General features: G+C 40.2%; 1 long non-coding RNA gene across 1 annotated transcript in view; it reads left to right on the forward strand.

Annotated features, from left to right (window-relative positions):
- LOC147001995 (uncharacterized) overlaps window positions 1-15,918 on the forward strand; it is a 306,897-nt gene extending 290,979 nt beyond the window's left edge. Inside the window, exon 10 of the long non-coding RNA XR_015048926.1 lies at window positions 15,480-15,918. This is a non-coding gene — a long non-coding RNA (uncharacterized LOC147001995). The remainder of the gene's footprint in view (window positions 1-15,479) is intronic.
- The last annotated feature ends 1,709 nt before the right edge of the window (window positions 15,919-17,627 follow it).

Consider the following 17,627-nt stretch of genomic DNA (forward strand, 5'->3'; position numbering starts at 1 on the left):
AGAAGCAGTTAAATTAATGAGTTTTCAGCTGCCTGTGCAGGACTTAAGCAAAACAGGATTTTTCTACCAGGCAGATTAAGATCACTTGATCATCACCATGCTTGGCTTTTTGACACACATACAGAAGAGGCAAAGCTAAAATGTCTCTGAATGGTTGTTCCAATATAACATTAAAAGCTAAAATGGCCAGACAGAAACCAAAGAATAAGAGATAGGTCAGGGTGGCAGTAGACAAATGATCATGAAAAAGAACCTACTGAAAGTGCCTACAGTATCACAATTATATGTATAAGTATGAGATTATAATACATTGGGGAACAAAAGAACCTATTGATATAGATCTCATGAAACCCGTAAGTCCACAGTGACTTACCTAAAGATCTATCCTGAACCCATGATGAGACATTGTTGGGGAAGATCTTTATGGACTTTATAGCATAGAGGAGCTCTCAAAAGAAGAGCTTCATTGATAACAAGGGGTCTCAAGTCCAATAACACAACTCCTTCTAAGAGACTATGGCGAGACAAGGCACACAGTGGGGAGGTCGTATGGACCCAGAAGCAGAAACCTCTACTAGCCACAAGAGGTTGGAAGACACACATGGAACTGACTCACTGTGAACCCTTAAAGCAGGAACCACTTTGATTTCAGACTTAGGGCTTCCAGAACTGTGTGAAAAGGAATTAATCTTAGTTTTGGACACACATTTGGGCAATTGGTTACAATAGCTGTAGGAAAGCAAGCTAGAGTTATTTGATCATGAGGGTGAAAAAACAGGCTCAAGGGATAACAGAGTGACTGGACTGTCAGAAGGGTGATACCCTGGAGTGGATCTCATGAACAACCAGAATTCAGGGATGCGTTTTACCTATAGCATCCTTCTTCTCTATCTACTTCATCTTCACCAGCTTTCTTCACTTGACAAGAGATACTGTCTGCTAGCATCTCAGTTTTCCATCTTACTGTTTCTATCACTTCATGAGAATGTGTCTCTACCCACATTTATAAACCCTCAGGAAAGAGTCTATGCTGCCTATGAGGTCCAGCTACCTGTAAACTAATCATCAAAGTAAGCCACCAAAATCTTACCAAATAGGACCAATCTGGAGAAGGCCTGATGAGAGGTAGATGTAAGTGGCATCAGGTACTTGTCGCCTGGGTTCTTTCCCGCAGGTAAATCTAGAGCTGCCTTTCTTGGGGACATTATTACAACATTGCAGACTGGCAAGGGAGTCTGAGCTTTGTCATTTATGGGTGGCATCACATTAGGACATTGCACCGTTTCTCTATCTTATTTCCAAAAGGTGAAGATAGAAAGGGCATTGCCCATGGAAGTGTTTGACAATATATGTGAGGCTCTAGGTGCAATTGCCAGCACAGAACAACGAACACAGAACAACAGACACTCAACAACAAATAAAGACAGAAGTATATGTGATGGTGTAAACCCAGCATTCAGGAGGCTGAGTCAGGAGGGTTATGAGTTCGAGAGTAGACAGAGAGAATTTTAGGGCCAGACAGGGCTATATTGGACTCTCTCTCAAAATAAAGATGGAGATGGAGATAGAGCGAGGAAATAAAGATAGACTTGTTGTTTGATAAGTATGCTACATCTGGGAAAATCTCTTGTGATGTTAGTTAAGGGCAATTATAGATACAGAGGGTTTGAGCAACACTTAAGAGACAGACAGGGTCAGTCGCTTTATTTTCCCAGATGGGATTTCAAGCTTTAAGCTCCTGAGAAAACCAGGGCAGGAATTTAGGGTACTCAACTACCAGATTAGTGTTTCTTTGTTACTTACAGGATCTGTCCCCATTTCTGTGGATATCAAATAAGGTCTGATTTAGAAGGTGTCACTCAAATAAGGGAAAAGAATCACCCTTAGAACAGACAAGAATATTAGGTTTTAGGCTTCATAGCAATGTAGGATAAAGATGCTTAAAGAGAAAAAGGACAAAAGCCATGGGTTGGAAGTTGAAAGGTGAGGAACCCAGTTAAATGTCCACAGAGTACCTCTTGCCCTGGGACGTACAGGATGCAATCATTTTGAGACAACATTTAGAACACAGAGAAGCCACGGTGGGATCAGAGCCCTTTAACTTTTAAGCTAATTTCTTGTAACTACCAGCTCCACTCTGTGTTTGTTTTCCTTTTGCTTTCTCTCATTATGTAATGATATTTGGAAAGAAACTACTTGGCTCAGTTTTTGTTAGTAAAGAAAAAAAGAAAAAGAAAAAAAAAAAAGGTATGCCTTCTGCAAGCCAGAGTTGATCCAAATAAGAGCGACCCCCACTGTGTGTGGCAAGTATGATCCAGCTCATTTTTAAACTTTATAACATCAACATGGTGCTCAGTGTTTACATTTGAAAGTCTCAGTAAGATCAACTATACATTCAGATTGCAGTGGACCAGAAAGGTCTGGTTTCTTCAAAACACTGTGATCAGAATGGATGTCTCTCTCTCTCTCTCTCTCTCTCTCTCTCTCTCTCTCTCTCTCTCTCTCTCTCTCTCACACACACACACACACACACACACACACACATGATTATATGCAAGTTGTACAAACATATATCTGTATACACACATCACATATAATATGTGTTATAAAGAGAGTATGTATTTGAAACGCCCCATTCTTGGCACAGTCCTGCTTTAAATGACTAGTCTAAGCGTGAGGCTATTTTCTGCATTTGTACAAGGAGATCAATGCTAGTTTTCTTTACCATGGTATTGTGCATTGTGAATGCAGCCAACAGAGGGACAGTTTGAGGTGTACACACTGGTATGAGAGGATACTCAAACAACTCACACCTAGTTTGGGGCCATTGTATTCCCAAAACACCATGACTACTTCCATCTATAAATCTGATTATTACATACCAATTCTTTCCAAGTTTTGACATGACAAACATCAGCCCAGCAGTCCCGACACCACCTGACTTACTCTGAAGTATTGTGCTTTGTTAACGATTCTTTTCTTCAGTGTCCCTTGCTGTTCTTGGTCTGGGAAAGTCTATGCTGGAGCGACCCCCTAATCAGAGAACCTTTCTGAGAAGTTCCAGTCTCTGCAATATCTCAATGCTCAGATTTTATAAATAAAATGTTAAAGTACATATTTTTAAAGAATTTGTGGCCTTTGCAAAATAGGTATGGTTCTAGTTCTAATTTTTGGCTGTAGAACATCTTCCCTGGGTATATGTGCACTAAGGATCATGCTCACATGCTGTAAAGGCATTGCTATAAGGTCCCGCATTCACTAGTACGCATTGCATGCCTCCTGACTCACTGCAACACCCTAGGTTGTGTTCTAAGTGCTTGGGGTATGTGAGTCCACAAAGCACAGTCAACTCACTCTCATATAATCTATTTGGTAAAGTACTTTAAAAATCACAATAAATGTGGTCAATAGGTGTTGCGGCCTGCCCGCAGTCCACAACACGAACGGTTCAACTGAGAATGGCAGTTCGCTGAAAAGAGAGGAATCTAGACGGGGCGGAAGAAACAATGGAGCCAAGACAACAAGTTCTGATCAAGGCTCAATTTTACTAATTCCAGACACTCAGTTATAAAGGAAGGGGGAGGGAACCCAATATCCCGCCAAGTAACTCAGGGTCCAGTAGCAGGACGAACACGTGTGTGCCTCCAGGCAGCAAAGGCAGGTTGCAGCAGTAGGCGTGGCAGGACGAATGAGCCGGTAGCTCCACCTTTGAGCAAGCAAGTTCCAGGCTGGGGGAAGGGAGGCCACAAATCGGCGATGGGGAAAAGGAAAAGGGAGCCAACAAGTGGTGACCAAGAGTTTTGGCACAAAGGCAGATACAGGTTGGATTTTAAATAAGAGTGGTAGAGATACAGTCATTAGCACGACTTTTATTATTCAAGCAACTTGAGGTCCTTGAGGAAGTATGACATTTGAATGCACACAGTTGTATGGACTTGAATACGAGGATATTTCAGGCAGTTAGATCAGGTACTGCAAAGCACAGAAGAAAGTGAGCCTTTATGTAGGCCTATTTTCTAATTCCTGGGATCTGTGAAATTTTTTTTACCCTACAGGAGGGACAGTGAGATGGGACCAAGTTACAGATCTTACAATAGGGAGGTCATTCTAGATGAGCCAGGTCAGACCAAAGTCCTCACAGGCATCTTCATGCTAAAGAAAATGGGTGGAGCAGAAAGATGCATAGCTTTCCTTTAAGTCAACAGAAATGCAACAGCCATTGATCAAGTACGGCGGCTGGAGTCTAGAGGATCCAGACAGGACAATACTTACTGTCTGGCTTCCAGGTCTTCCCACCCCATTCTAGTTGCCCCCAGACAAACCTGCTGGACATCAGGCCTTTGCTGTCCAGAGGAAGAGGCGAGGAGGTAGGAGAAACACGTGAGGGAAGTGAGATGCAGCTGTGGGGGAGTCAAACAGAGAAGCATGGGATCTTCGAGATCAGTAAAAATAAAGAAGAGGAGTTACCAGTTGGCATTCCCACAGGAGCACAGTCCTGCAGAAACTTTGAGCCCATGTGAAGCTTCTGATTTCTAGAATGTAAGGTGGGTGTAATGTACATATGGGTTGTTTTAGGCCACCATGTCTGTGTTAGACTGTTCATCTATAATACGAAACTAATGAATGAGTTCAATAAATAGTATATTGACTCTAATAGTCAGATAATTTTCAAATAACATTAGGCTGTATTGTTCATACATGGCAGACACTGAGCTTGGAGTGGAGACTCTGGACTAAACAAACAGTTCCCCACTTAAAAGCTATGCTCTCCAAGAAATGACTAGTATTTAGCATCTTCAGAATGAGCCAAAATCTATGACTAAAAGTGAGTACAGCGGCTGTGAGGGCTTAAGCAGGGGGTGTTTAATCAGACTGACGAGACAGGCAGGAAGAGTCCCAAGGGGAGTGATATTTTAACTAAAATGTAATGACTGTTAATAATTACCCTGACAAAGATGGGAGAGGTGATGTTGTAAACATAAGTAATGTCAAGGTCAGAGAGGCACAGACAGAGCTGACATAGCCAGAGAACTGTAAATAGTTTGCAATTCACTGGGAAGTAAAATAAGCTCAATGCCAGCATGGGAACGAGGATGCACCTTAGAAACGGAAGTGTTAGCACCAACTTAATGTTACCACCAATATCTCTTACATGCCATAAAATGCAGACTTTAGGGATACACTTTGTAAAATTAACAATCAATCAATCAATCAATGAATAAATACATGAATAAATAAATAGATGAGTGTAAACAGGACCCATCAGTTTTGCTTTAGGTAAATATGTTTTATCTGTCTGTCTGTCTGTCTGTCTGACGGTCTATCATCTGTCTACCAACTATCTATCTAATATCTATCTATCTATCTATCTATCTATCTATCTATCTATCTATCTGCCTGTCTATCATCTGTCTATCTATCCATCTTTCTATTTATATATCTTGCTTCAGAGTCTTAGGCAGCCCAGGCTACACGGGACTTGCTATGTAGCCAAGAATGATTTTCAACTTCTGGTCCTCTTGTCTTCATCTTCTGAGTTCTGGGATTACAGGAGTGTACTACCATACCTGGCCAGTTTTACGTGGTGCTGTGGCTCAGCTCAAAGCCAGGGCTTCATACACTCTACCAACTAAGCTAAACATCTAGCCTGAATGCTTATTACAAAAAAAAAAAAAAAAAAAAAAAACCAAAAAACAACAACAACAAAAACCACAATTTCCATGTAAAATCAAGCAGTAAAAATGCCATATAAAGTTTATGTTTAAAAAAAAGAATAAAATTGGGGCAAAATACTCAGTGACATAAAAAGTGAGTTTCTATGTTGGTGATTAATAAATTAAAAACTACTACAATAAACATCAATGTTGGTACCAGAGATGAGACTCAGTTGACAGGGTGCTCACCCAGCATGCATGAGGCTCTTGTTTGATTCCTACCTCTATACAAAACTAGGTGTGGTAGTTCACTCCTATAATCCAAGCATTTTTGGGGTTTTTTTTTTTTGGTTGTTTTTCGAGACAGGGTTTCTCTGTGTAGTCGTGGCTGTTCTGGAACTAACTTTGTAGACCAGGCTGGCCTCGAACTCAGAAATTCGCCTACCTCTGCCTCCCGAGTGCTGGGATTAAAGGCGTGCGCCACCACGCCCGGCTCTAATCCAAGCAGTTGGGAGGTAGTAGCAGAAGGGATTTTGAAGACCCAGTTCATTCTCAGCTTCATAGCAAGTTCAAGGTCAACCTGGGCCATACTGACCCTGTCTCAAAAATCAAAATCTACTTTGCCTTTAAAAGGACCCGCTTGCTGTTGCCTTGTTAGGGAGTGAGCAATGAGGGGGCTGGCTACTTCCTAACAACCTGGGCGAACAGAGAGAGCTAGCACAGATTTTGAGGTATTGTGTGTGTGGGAGATTTTATACTCCTGCCCAGTTGTGTTCAGCTGGATGCGGTTTCCTGTGTAACATAATACTTCTTGCCGATAAAATCATGTATAAGCAAATGAAAAAACCCTGTGTCAAGCTCAAATTTCCATCAGCTGGAATTAGAGCAGGCTAACATTTCAAAGCTGATACAACAGCAGAAGAGGGATCTTCTAACCACATAGGGCATTTCTCCCACTCCCCAAAGCTCTTCTTCCTTCTGTCTCCATCAACAGCTTTGGAGTCCAAGAACAACTGCTGCTCTGGTTTCGACGCTTGCTCTTCCTGTGGATTCTTATGCTGCTTAGAGCCATGCAGTCTCCTGTGTTTGGATCTGGCTTCATTGACTTCAATTGCACTGAGATTCTTCCCCACTGCTGCCCTTGGTAGCACCTTGTATAACTAAGAGGCATTCCATATGTGATGGATACAGGAACACATGATAGTCTTGTTTTTCTCTAGTTTTCGCCTTGTTCTGTTCCAGTGAATGTTTTGTGCACATCTGTATGTGTATGTTCTCATTTCCCTCTGGTAAATATCTAGAAGAGAGGGTACTGAATCATAGAGGATGTATATGGGTAACTTTGTGTAAAAAAAAAAAAAAGCAAAGAAACAGATGGGTTTCAGAAGATTATACATCTCTTTATGTTTCTATCAGTAGTTGTTCCACTTCCTAACCACACTGAGTGTGGTTGATCTTTCAGCTCTCCTACTAAGTGCACTGTGGTAGCATCTTGTGTCTATAATTTGCATTTCTTAAATAATGATATCTTTGAACACCTTTCCTTTCTTATGCCAAATGGAGATATTAATTGGTAGTGTTCATAATATTTTTTCATGATTTGGTATCGGTATGGTACTTATATTTAGAAATGTTCCCATCCTTGATATTTCTGAAAAATCTAACAGAATATCCAGTTATTTCTTCCTTAATTATTTGATGGAATTTACCAGTGAATCCATCAGAGTTTGGAGTCTTTATGCAAAGACTTGAAAAATATGTCAGCTTTTTTTTTCTTTTCTTTTTGATAATTTTGTATATTAGTACTATGTGTATATCATTTTTTTACCCCAATGTCTTCCCTTTCAACTCCTTCCATGTTCCCTCCACTCCCTCCCTAACTCATGATCTCTTCTTTAATCGTTACAATTGCACACACACACACACAGATATACACATAGACACACACACACACTCATAGACATACACACACACAAACACACAAACACACATACACACACACACACACACACATAGACATACACACACACAAACACACAAACACACAAACACACAAACACACATACACACACACACACACCCTGCCTGTGGAGTATAATTTACTGTTGCTCACATGGCTCGTGTGTATATGTTTGTAGGGCTGACCAGTTGGGATGCATACCCTATCAGGAAGCTCATCCCTAAAGAAGACTGATTGTTCTTTTCTCAGCAGTCATTAATTAGTTGCCTGTAGGTCTTCTTCATCCAGGAGTGGAGCCCTGTGAGATCTCTAGGCTGCCATTCCAACTGGAGTTATCACGTACGCTGGTCTTATTTAGGAAGCCATATTGTTAAGACTCCCTATCCATTTGGCCTTTAATTAAAACTAGCCCAGCCCATGTAAGTCACAAGAAACGCAAATACTGCTTATCATGTTTTTGTCTCCTAATTTTCAAAGATTTCTCCTCAATATGCTACAAAAGATACAATCCATTGTCATTCATTTTTCTTTAAACAACGCATTATTTTTATAAGAAATTAAAGAACAAAGCACGGCGGGTTATATTTGCCTATGGGTGTACTGTTCTCAGAGATGTTCATTTCTTTTTGTGGATCTGAATATTTTATCTGAAATTGGGTGTTTATTTTTTACAGCTTGAAAGCTTCTTTTATCATTTCTTGTACTGTAAAGCAGGTGTACTTGGGATATATCCTCAGCTTTTTGTCAAGTACAGAATTAAAGTCTCTGGATATTTCCCACTCTGTAGAGAACTCTGTCGGTCTCCTCCTTTTGTCATATAAAGTCCGTCAGTTGTAGGAAGCAGAGGAAGTCCTGAGTGAGACAAGTCTTTTTGTTTGTTTGTTTGTTTTGTTTTGTTTTGTTTTTTTGAGACAGGGTTTCTCTGTATAGCCCTGGCTGTCCTGGAACTCACTTTGTAGACCAGGCTGGCCTCCAACTCAGGAATCCACCTGCCTCTGCCTCCCGAGTGCTGGGATTAAAGGTGTGCACCACCACGCCCGGCTCCGTGACAAGTCTTGAGTGGAATGTGTGTTATTGACTTAGGGATGAGGCTTCCAAGGACACCATAGCCTCAGGTATATGGAAAAAGGGGGAAGCTTTCCCTTTGGGGTGATGCTCAGAGGTAAAGAGCAAAGCCTTTCTCGGAGGAACAATTGCGTATTGACAGTGTGTGCTGAAAGTTCCATGATAGCTTTCTCCCCCTTGGATATTCATGACCTAAAGACTGTTGACTGCTCCTACCAAGATTTACTAATTCTGTTTCCTTGATCCAGGTTTACACCATAAACTCTGACTCCTTGTTTATCTCTATATAACAACCCCATCTCCTTGTTCAGCTATATGCAATAGCCTGGCTTCTACGAAACATGTGAGTTTCTAAGGTGCTGAGGTTTCTCCAACAGACAGCCTAGACCGCCCAATCAGAGACTTTTGGTTTCTGTATGTCCATCTGTCTGTTTTCGTTTTGTTTTCTTTCCTTTTCCTTACTCTGCCCCCTCTCCCGAATCAGGTTCCTCTCTGGAGCTATAAGGGCTCCTCAGTCGCCCTATTGTCTTCTGGAATCAATGGGAAATGAAGTCACTAGTTTTTCTTAGGTTACATTCTTTCTCTCTGACCTTTTCGATGTTATTTTATGATTGCTGATCTTTGCTGTTCCATGATGATGGGTTTTAAAGCACTTTTCCCTGGAATTATCCTCTTTGGGATTAATTAAGTTTCTAAGATCTCAGAATTGATATTTTTTCCCCCTCGAATTTAGAGAAATCTCAGTGATTTTTGCTTTGAGAAAATGTCTCCCTTCCTGGTGCGGCAATTTGATAATACAATTAAATCTTTTTAGAGGTCAGTGGAGCCTAACATTTTAGTTTAGTCTTTTCCCCTTCTCTGCTTGTTAGTTTGGGTAGTTTCTATTTTTGTGTATTCAAATTAATTTATCTTTTCTTCTAAAGCTAAGCTCATCCAGTGCATATTTTCACAGTTATCTATTTTTTTATAATGCCTTCATTCTGTATTGTCTTTCTCTACTTGATATTTTACACTGTGTTTTGTTAATGCCTGAGCATATCGACAGTGGCTGTTTTGTTGTTCCTGTCTAGTAATTCTTCTCTCTTTGTCACTTCTGGGTCTGTTTATATCGACTGGTTTTCCTTCTGGCTCCGGTCTGTACATGTCAAATCATTTGTGATTGGATGCTGAGGATTATAAATCTGAATCTTGGTGAGTGTCTGGATCTTGCTGTCTTCCTTAACAGTGTTGTGGTGTGTTCTGGAAGGCAGTGGAGAACACTATCTTGATTCTGAGTCTTGTTTTAAAATTATGTTAGAGATGCTCTAGGATCTTGGGATAGATTTCTTCTTTCTCTGAGTAATGGCTTTTCTAGATTTTCTAATCAACACTGTTGGGGTATCATGAGACCTCTACTCACCACAAAACTTCTTTTCAGAACGCTGTTTTCCACCTGAAGTAGAGAATAACTCTGTTGATGGGAGGCCTATGTAGAGTCTGTTAGACCCTGACACACCTGACAGGTTTTTCATGTACCACACTGGGAAGTGGGTTTTCTCTTTGTATTCATAAGGCTGATTTAGAAAGGACACTGTTCTCAATATTTGAGACACCAGACGGAGTGTCTAGATCAATGGGACAAGAGAATCTCTTTGAGTCACCTGTATTCATGTTGCTGAACAATTAATTATCTTGCATGCACCTGGAACAGTGATGGAAGGCATTATTTTGAACTGTGTATCACATGGTACTATTTTGAACCTGGTTCATATCATAAATGTGGCTAGAGAAATCCATGAGGTAAGTATAATTGTTCAAAAGTATGTCTTTTTTTTATAAAAAATTTTATTTATTTATTTTATGTATGTGAGTACACTGTTGCTGTACAGATGGTTGTGAACCTTCATGCGATTGTTGGGGATTGAATTTTTAGGACCTCTGCTCTCTCTGGTCAACCCTGCTCTCTCCAGTTGGCCCCACTCTCTTGCTCCAGTCAGAGCCTGCTTGCTCTGGCCCTAAGATTTATTTATTATTATACATAAGTACACCGTAGCTGACCTCAGATGCACCAGAAGAGGGTGTCAGATCTCATTACAGGTGGTTGTGAGCCATCGTGTGGTTGCTGGGATTTGAACTCAGGACCTTCAGAAGAGCAGTCAGTGCTCTTACCCGCTGAGCCATCTTGCCAGTCCCAGAAGTATATCTTAAGGGTTCTTTTGATACAGGTTTCTCTTAAGCTTTGTTAATGTTTAGTGCTAGTGGTAGCTTCCATTTCTTAGAATAATCTATGCCCAAAATCAAGGATGCAGACATGTGACTTTTTAAATAATGTAATTATGAACGTTAATTTGGTATTGTTACATTTTCTAGACATACAACTGATGCATTTTTATCTTACTGGACCAGGGAAGCATTAAAGCCAGTATCTTAGACAGAATAAACGAGCACTCGACCACTGAGCAAGTAATGTTAGGTAAAGTTTTCTAGGTACAAGATAGAGTATATTTTAGAAAAAAAAAACCTATGCCACATTATAATGTAAATATAAACAACCACATTCATTAAGTAGTGCATAAATGAAGAGTTTGGAAAACAGTCTTTCAGTTTACTAGTCTATAAATATTAAAGTGGTTACTCATCCCATGGAAATGTATCACCTGGCCAACTAAGAAACATTCCCCTCCACCCGTGATAGTGGGGCTATGGATATAGCTTGGTGGTAGAGAGCTTGCCTAGCAGACTCCGAGTCTGGGACTCGATTTGCAGCTTAGAGAGAGGAAGGGAAGCTTAGCATTTTGCAGTGTTGCTGTATATTATACCCATTGGCCTTAAAATCAACTCTGTATGAGTTATGGATTTTTCTCACCCTCCTCCCCCTTTCAATTAGCCCTCCTCTTCCTCCTCATCCTGTTCTTCCTCCTTATCTCTGTCTTTCTCCTCTACCTCCTTCAGTCCTAACTTCCTCCACCTATGTAATGGATGAAGGAGTTTTACTTTCAGGAATATTTTTCCTTAACAACACACAGATTGACTCTCAGTCATTATGTTCCTCAGACTCCTTGTTAAAGCCCCTGGTTAATTTTCCACTGCAGTGGATAATGTATCCCATCCTATAAACTTAAAGATCTGAACAGCAGATGAGAAGACACTGAGGATTTCTCATCAGAAGCATCTGCCAGGTTCTTAATATTTTGAAGGGAGTCTCCAAATTAAAAGAGAGAGTTTATTCTCATCAGTGTGGGAACCTCTGTCTTCCTGTAGACAGGAAGTAAGACAAACTGCCTCCTAGTCACCGGCTTCCATGATAGAGCACCCGAAACTCAGGTGAGAGGCAAATGCTGGCCATTTTCTGTGATTCCCATGTAAAATTAAGTAAAATCCAGGTTGGGATCAGGTGGTGTTCCTAATGCAAGCATCCTTCTTCATCTAAGATTATAGCAAGGCTGCATGTGTGTCTGGCCAGAAGGACACTTTCAACACAGCATATTACAGATAAAATGTACCTGTGTCATCTTTGGTATTTAACACTTTCTTCATAGAAAATTGTGTCCAGGCTTTCCAAATGCATTCGTATTTATATTAAATATAACAATGACAAATATAATATATATCCTTCCCTTTTATGGGAAATATAACTATCAATATAATACACCTTTTCCTTTTATATTAAATAAAACAACTTTCAGAACAAATATATGTTCTTCCTCAAATATCTCCACAGTATCTGCACACACACACACACATGTACACAAATTTAAAATGTGCATCATACATACATAACAATTTAAATAAATGTGTTTTTTAAAAAAAACTCTGCTAAATATTTGTTTGTACTTGAAACTCCATATATCCAAGATAATTTACCACAAAAGGAAAGAGATAGAGTTGAGTGAAATGTTGAAGTTTTAGTAGACAGTTTCATTTGTATGATTTCATTTAGATATTTTTTTCGTAAAATTGACCAATTGTTTTGACATCAGATAGACATTTTGAAGAAATGTGTTTGCTTATAATTGTTAAGTGATTAACTTTGTAAGTAACATATGTTAATTTTATATCTTAAAAATCCTGGACTCTTAAAAGACAACTTGTGAAGTTATGCATGCTGCTGTCACATAAGGACTTACAGGAATTAGCCAGAACAGGATGGTAGCAGCACAAACCTTTAAGACAATGAACAACAGAATTGCTCCAGCCTGATGTAAGGAGGAGAGTATCTCAGAGACCCAAAGGACTCCATAGACTCCTTAGGAGGTAAGGGCTATGTAAAAACGTTGAAATCAAAACAATGAGTACAACATTTTCCTTAGGAGAAGTTTTATTCAGGAAAACATGGATATTTCCAAGAAATGCCAGGAAGAAGGTAACAGAAAAGCACACGAGACTTTTTAAAAACACAGGGGCATAACTTGGTGAAGGACACACACTAAAACAATACACAAACAGAAGAATTTATGTGAATTCATACACCCTCCACATCCATGAACATTTTGATAATGCTTCTGATTTTAAAAATGATTACTCCTTAGGTCTAGACAAATGGGTCAGGGATTACTAATGCTCTCTGCTCTTCCAGAAGAGCTGAATATAGGTCTCACTGCCCATGTTGGATGCCTCACAACTTCCTGTAACTCAAATACTAGGGGAGTAATGATAATACTTACTTGAAGGCAAAAGAAAGACAAAATGCCAATCATGTGTTTTATTGTTCCTTTTGTGGCACCTGTCTTGTGGGCAGGGTATGGCAGAGTGGGGGGTACGAATGTTCAGCAAGCACAGAGGTAACAATAAGACTTGCAAGTGATGAAAAAGAGCAGAGGAAGACTGAAGGAGAAAGAACTAGGCTTGTTTCTTTTCTCTTGAAATACAAGTGAATTAAACTATCTCTTTTCTTATCTGCTGATCCAAACTCAAAAGGAAAAAAGAATGTTAGGCCACAGACTCAGAACAGGGCACAAGGAGTGCTGGACTCAGTTAGACTTGCCCTGAAGTACTTAGGTACCATGGAAAGTGACTGCAAGCACCTTTAATAGTGTAGAAACTCCACCAAAGGTCATAGATGTGGGTTCACCTTCGACCAGGGCAATATACTCAGTGCCTTCTGGTCCCTGTCCAAAGGCTGAGAAAAGTTGCTGTGTTAGTTATTTTTTGTTGCTGTGATTAAAAAAAAAAGTCATTTATGGAAGAGTTAATTTTGCTATATTGTTCCAAAAGTCCATGGCTGCAGGCGCTCAAAGAAGGAGGCTGAGAAGTCACATCTTTAAGCACACAGAGAACTGGAAGTGGGAAGAGTTGTGAACTCTCAAAGCCCGCCCCCAACGGTGACGCACTTGCTCCAGCAAAGCTGTACCTTCAAAAGGTTTCCCAACCTTCTTGAATAGGGATGGAGAGTTAAAATATGTGAGCCTGTGGGGAACATTTCATACTCAAACCACCACATTTGAGACGACTCTCTTTGAACTACTGACTTCACTTATTTGATGTATTTTATTTTAAGAAAAAAAAATCATGTTCAACTCTCTATCTCTTCATCTTACATTGATGCTCAGTTGAGAAAGAAACAAGTAGTGAGGGTACCAAAGTAGATTATTTAGAAACTTTGGAGGTAGAAAGTTATGGTAATAAATTCCCGCTATTCCATCCAGCAGCTGTGGGTTCTTGTTTATCATGTAATCATTTATTTATTTATTCATTTATGTATTTTTGAGGCATAGTCTCTACTACATGTCTCTTGCTGGCCTAGAACTTACTTTGTAGGTTAAGATGACCTCAAACTCAAAATGATCTGCTTACTTCTGCCTCCTGAGTGTTGGATTAAGGACTTTGCCACAACACCAGAGTTACTCAAGTTCTTAAGCCTTACTTAATGTGTCACCAAACACTTGCTTGAGAGGTCATCAAGTAATAGAACATCCAGTTTTTAGAAAGTACTCAATTCATGTTAACATGCTGCCTCAGCAGGAAAATGTAGGCAGAGAAAGGCTTGACACCATGGTACCAAATGTCACATAGAAACATTGTTGATGGTGTTTAACTTCTTAAGATTTTTTTTTAAATAAATTTTGGGTATTAGCCTTCTGTCAGATGTAGGGTTGGTGAAGATCTTTTCCACATCTGTAGGCTGTGGTTTTGTTCTAGTTACAGTGTCCTTTGCTTTATAGGAGGCTTGCAGTTTCATGAGGCCCTGTTTGTCAATTGTTGATCTTAGAGCCTGAGCCATTGGTTTTCTGTTTGGGAAATTGTCTCCTGTACCAATGTATGCAAGGCTATTTACAACTTTCTCTTCTATGAAATTTAGTATATCTAGTTTTATGTTGAGGTTCTTGATCCACTTGGATTTGAGTTTTGTGTGGGGGCTTTAAATATGCATTCTTCTACATGTAGACATCCAGTTAGATTAGCACCATTCATTGAAGATGCTTTCTTTTTCTATTGTATGGTTTTGACTTCTTTATAAAAAATCAAGTGTTAATAGGGTGTGGGTTTATATCTGGGTCTTTGATTCAATTCCATTTATCAACGTGTCTGTTTCTATACCAGAACTATGCAGTTTTTATCACTATTGTTCTGTAGTACAACTTGCGGTCAGGGATGGTGATTCCTCCTGAACTTCTTTTATTGTTCAGGATTGTTTTGGTTCTCCTGGATTTTTTATTTTTCCATATGAAGTTGAGAATTGTTCTTTCAGTGTCTATATGCAGGGATGAGGGATGGACAGAAACTGATGGAATGGCCAACCAATAACTATCCCAACTTGAGACCCATTTTATGGGCAACCACAATTCCCTGACACTATTAATGATTCTCTGTTATACTTGCAGACAAGAGTCTAGCATGGCTGTCCTCTGAGAGGCTCCACTCAGCAGCTGACTCAGACCGATGCAGAAACCCACAGCCAAACTCTGGATGGAGCTTGGGGTCTCTTATGGAAGAACAGGAGAAAGGATTGCAGCCTTTAAGGGGATAGGAACACCACAGGAAGACCAACAGAATCAACAAACCTGGACCCTTGGGACTCTCAGAGACTGAACCACTAACCAAAGGACATACATGGTCTGGACCTAGGTCTCTCTGCACATATGTAGCAGGTGTGCAGCTTGCTCTTCATGTGAGTCCTGAACAAGTGGAGCAGGGGCTATCCTAAAAGCTGTTGCCTGTATATGGGATATATTCTTCTAGCTGGGTAGCCTTGTCTGGCCTCAGTTGGAGATGATGCACCTAGCTTCACAGAGACCTGAAGTGGCATGGTGGGGAAGATACTGAGGGGGAGCCCACCCACTCAGAGAAGTTGGGGAGGGCAATAGGGGCAAGGATTGTGGGAGGCAGTGACCAGGAGGGGGCCAGTGGGCAGGATGTAAAGTGAATACACAAAACAAACAAACAAAATGTTGTTGATGGAAACGTGAATAAATGCAACCATTATAGAAAAAGAGTATGTAGAGGCCTCAAAAACTCAAAAGAGTTCTCCCGTATGATTCAGCAATATCACTATGCAAAAGGTATCCAAATTTAAATTAGGATACCCAAAGGATACGTATCCTGCAAGATTTTCTTGCTGTACTCTCCACAATAGCCAAGACTCAGAGCAGACCTGAGTGTTTAGTTAGCTGATGAAAGGACATGAGAGATATACTGCAAACACACAGGGAATGCTATTCAGACTTCACAAAAGAAGAAACCACAGTGCCATTGACTGCACCGATGAGTCTGGAGAACATGACACTAAAGGAAACAGGCCACACACAGAATGACAAATGCTATATAAATCTCACTTCTATGCAAAATATAGAAAACTTGAGCTCCTGGAAGTCAAGTAGAATAGTGGTTACTAGGGGCTTGGGAAGGGGAATGAAAACCTTATTTCTTTCTATTTGTCCCAGACTCCTTTCTTTATGACTAATGATCTTTAAACATATATGAAACCAACCAATGGGGGGTTTTGCCCTGTGCTTTCAGTTCCCCTAATGTTGATTTTTTTCCTTTTCCTTATTTTCTTTTCTTTAAAATGAACCTTCTGTTTCATGTTCTTTACCCTTGAAAAATGCTACCAAAGGTTGTGATGAGTCACAGCAGCTTGGCTTAAGAACTATCAACATAAAATATCCAAATATAATCCAGTTCCACATGATGCTCACCCATGAATTATTCATACAATCTGATGAGGACATTGAGAGCATTTGTAGTCAGATAGCTTGTCTCCAAATGATGAAGCACACATCTGAAATGGATCACGATGCTCTCACTTGCAGATGGGGAACCAGGGCCCAGGAAAGCACAGGAACTGAGCAGCAAGAAGCAATGAGAAATGTAACATCAAATATCTCTACTGGGGACTCAAAACTGAGTAATAAATCTCCACCCACCCCTTTCTCTCTCTATTTCCTGGAGGATGCTTGAGTTTATTTTGAAGAATTGTGTACAGGTGGAAGGAAAGTACACACTCGTGAGGACTTTCACTAACCCAGATGCTAACTGTGCTCAAATTCAACTCCTACAATCCTAACAGAAGTCAAAGTGGTTAAGGCCAGTATCTACCCTTGGCTTCTTAAATTGGCACACATGACCCTTTGTGACCCAGTCCCACCCAACTTTGCCAGCATTAGCTGACCCACCTACTCTTTAATGAAAACTGAAACCTTAGGTACCATTCTTACTAAACTCCCTCCAACCAGGTATCTCTACCATTGACTCCAACATAAGCTCTCAAGTCTGGGGCAAATAGAGAGAGATACGGTTTTAATTCCCCTTCCCAAGTCCCAGTTGCTGTGAGGTAAAAGACTGCAACTTCCCATAAGTACCTGCAAGATAGTGTCAGTACTGACTCAGAGTAACAAGAAAAGCTTCCAATAACCAGAGTTCACTTGTACAATGGCCATTTGAAAAAACACAGAGTCTCACATGTCTTGAAGTGTTGGGGCGGATGTAGGCATGCCATGAGATGCTATTTGAGAATTTGATGAGTCTTAGAG

Source organism: Mus caroli, unplaced genomic scaffold, assembly GCF_978045245.1.
Source record: "Mus caroli unplaced genomic scaffold, Mus_caroli_1 scaffold_11, whole genome shotgun sequence".
NCBI lineage: Eukaryota > Metazoa > Chordata > Mammalia > Rodentia > Muridae > Mus > Mus caroli.